Here is a 3,407-nt window from a genome sequence, read left to right on the forward strand (position 1 = left end):
TTGGTGACTCTAGATAACCTCGGCCGATCGCCGCCTTCCTTCCGGGCGGCGACGATTCATTCGAGTGTCTGCCCTATCAACTTTCGATGGTACATCAGGCGCTACCATGGTGACCACGGGTGACGGGAATCAGGGTTCGATTCCGGAGAGGAGCCTGAGAAACGGCTACCACATCCAAGGAAGGCAGCAGGCGCGCAAATTACCCATTTCCGACTCGGAGAGGTAGTGATTTGTGGGTCAACAATACAGGTCTCTTTCGAGGCCCTGTAATTGGAATGAGCGATCTTAAACACATGGGCGAGGACCCATTGGAGGGCAAGTCTGGTGCCAGCAGCCGCGTAATTCCAGCCCACAGCGATACAAAGTTGCTGCAGTTAAAAGCTCGAGTTGATCTCGGATCTGGCTGGCGGTCCGCCGAGAGGCGAGCCACCGCCCGCCCCAGGTCCCTGCCTCGAGGCGCCCCGGATGCCCTTGGCTGGGTGTCCGGTCCGAGGGGCCCAAAGCGCTACTTTGAAAAATTAGAGTGTTCAAAGCAGGCCGAGCGCCGCCGCTGAATACCGCAGCTAGGAATAATGGAATAGGACTCGGTTCTATTTTGTGGGTTTCTGGAACCCGGAGCCATGATTAAGAGGGACGGCCGGGGCATTCAGATGCGCCGCTTAGAGGTGAAATTTTGGACCGGGCGCAAGACGGACGTAAAGCGAAAAGCATTTGCCAAGAATGTTTTCATTAATCAAGAACGAAAGTCGGAGGTTCAAGACGATCAGATACCGCCGAGTTCCGATCAGAACGATGCCGACCGCGATCCGGGCGGCGTTATTCCCATGACCCGCCTGGCAGCGCAAGTGGAAACCACGAGTCTTTGGGTTCCGGGGAGTATGGTTGCAAAAGCTGAAACTTAAAGGAATTGACGGAAGGGCACCACCAGGAGTGGAGCTCGCGCTTAATTTGACTCAACACGGAAACCTCACCCGCCCGGACACGGAAAGGATTGACAGATTGATAGCTCTTCTTTCGATTCTGTGGGTGGTGGTGCATGGCCGTTTTAGTTGGTGGAGCGATTTGTCTGGTTCATTCCGATAACGAACGACTCCGCTTGCATAAATAGTGGCGCGCCACTTGGGTCGGCGCCAAAAACTTCTTAGAGGGACAAGTGGCGCTCAGCCACGCGAGATGGAGCAATAACAGGTCTGTGATGCCCTTAGATGTCCGGGCTGCACGCGCGCCATTATCGGGCGGATCAGCGCAGGTCCACCCTGCGCCGAGAGGCGCGGTAACCCGCTGAACCCCGCCGTGATCGGGACTGGGGATTGAAACTATTTCATCAACGAGGAATTCCCAGTAAGCGCGGGTCATAAGCTCGCGCTGATTAAGTCCCTGCCCTTTGTACACACCGCCCGTCGCTACTACCGATTGATGGTTTAGTGAGGTTCGGACCGCCTCGCCGCCCTCGCGGGCTTCTGGCGGAGCGCCGGAAGACGATCAAACTTGACTATCTAGAGGAAGTAAAGTCGAATAAGGTTTCCGAGGTGAACTCCGCGGAAGGATCACATCGCCCGCCCGATCCAGCGAAACCGCCCGGGCGGGAGGCTCTAGCCCACCTCCCCGCCTCAAGCTCCGTGCGCGCGCAGAGGCCGGGCGCGTCGGGCGCCGCCTCTCCGAGCACCGAAGTAAAGCGCAGAGAGCGATAAAAAAAAAGGAACTTGACTGTCGCCAGACTGGCGGCGCCCCCGCTTCCAGCGGCGGGGCTGAGCCGGGCCCTGGCGGGTACCCGCACGGCCTCCGGGACCGTGGTTCAAAGTCTCTCCCCGCAAGGAGGGGCGCCGTCCGGGTAAAAACTCTATCCTATTTTACTTATGATCCAGCGGCCGTGGCCTCGAGAGGTCTGCCGCTCAAAACCCAAGACGGCAAAAGAACCGCACAAAACCTAAGACGGCGGAGAGAGAGAGATCCGCGAGAAGGGAACGCTGCTCTCTGGGAGGCTTGACGCACCCGCGGAGGCTTGAGCAACCTACCGCGAGCGCCCATGACTGTCGCTGCACTCGGGCGGCCCCTGCTTTCCAGCGGCGGGGCCGAGCCGGCCCTGGCGGGTACCCGCACGGCCTCCGGGACCGTGGTTCAAAGTCTCCTCCCGCTAAGGAGGGGCGCCCGTCCGGGGTAAAAACCTCTATCCTATTTTACTTATGATCCAGCGGCCGTGGCTCGAGAGGTCTGCCGCCAAAAACCCAAAACGGCAAAAGAACCGCACAAAAACCTAAGGGAGAGAGAGAGAGAGAGATCCGAGAGAACTTGACTGTCGCCAGACTCGGCGGGCCCCCTGCTTTCCAGCGCGGGCTGAGCTGGGCCCTGGCGGGTACCCGCACGGCCTCCGGGACCGTGGTTCAAAGTCTCCTCCCGCGAAGGAGGAGCGCCTGTCCGGGGGTAAAAACCTCTATCCTATTTTACTCTATGATCCAGCGGCCGTGGGCTCCGAGAGGTCTGCCGCAAAAACCCAAAACGCAAAAGAACCGCACAAAACCTAAGGCGGAGAGAGAGAGATCCGAGAGAACTTGACTGTCGCCAGCACCGGGCGGCCCCCTGCTTTCCAGCGGCGGGGCCGAGCCGGGCCCTGGCGGGTACCCGCACGGCCTCCGGGACCGTGGTTCAAAGTCTCTCCCGCAAGGAGGGGCGCCTCGTCCGGTAAAAACCTCTATCCTATTTTACTCTATGTTCCAGCGGCCGTGGCCCGAGAGGTCTGCCGCCAAACATCCAAGACGGCAAAAGAACCGCACAAAACCTAAGATTTAAGCGAGAGAGGGATCTCGCGAGAAGGGAACGCTGCCTCTGGGAGGCTTGACGCACCCTCGCGGAGGCTTGAGCAACCTATCATGAGCGCCCCACCCCTTGGCACGGGGGGGGCCGAGGCCGCGAGCCTCTGAAAGACTTTGCTTTGCCAACCCCGGCGGGTACCCAGCAGGCCTTCGACCGTGGGTTCAAGTCCCCTCTCGGGGCGCCTGTCCGGGAACGACTTTGTATTTTTGAACCCACACAAGCCTGTGCAGTTCGCTCGCCCCGGCGCTAAACTCAAACGCAGTACGACTCTTAGCGGTGGATCACCGCCTGCAAGGCCGATGAAGAACGCAGCCAGCTGCTAGAACTAATGTGAATTGCAGGACACATCGATCATCGACACTTCGAACGCACTTTTGCGCCCCGGTCCGCCCCGGGCCACGCCTGTCTGAGGGTCGCTTTCCATCGATCGACCTCCGGGTCTCCGCGGCTGAGCGCCGCAGGGGGCTTCGCCTCCGCCCTCCCAAGCGCAGACCGCCACGGGCACGCCTCTCGGCGGAGTCGAGCGCTTCTCCGGCTTCCTCCCACGAGGGGGAGGTCGGCGCCCCAGGCGCCTGGGACCGAGCGGCGCCCTCCTC

General features: G+C 60.4%; 1 pseudogene; it reads left to right on the forward strand.

The window, feature by feature from the left end:
- The first annotated feature begins 3,076 nt into the window (after positions 1–3,076).
- On the forward strand, positions 3,077–3,227 carry LOC122331917 (annotated as a pseudogene).
- Positions 3,228–3,407: the final 180 nt, after the last annotated feature.

The sequence above is a fragment of the Puntigrus tetrazona genome, unplaced genomic scaffold (assembly GCF_018831695.1).
Source record: "Puntigrus tetrazona isolate hp1 unplaced genomic scaffold, ASM1883169v1 S000000003, whole genome shotgun sequence".
In the NCBI taxonomy this organism is placed as follows: Eukaryota; Metazoa; Chordata; class Actinopteri; order Cypriniformes; family Cyprinidae; genus Puntigrus; species Puntigrus tetrazona.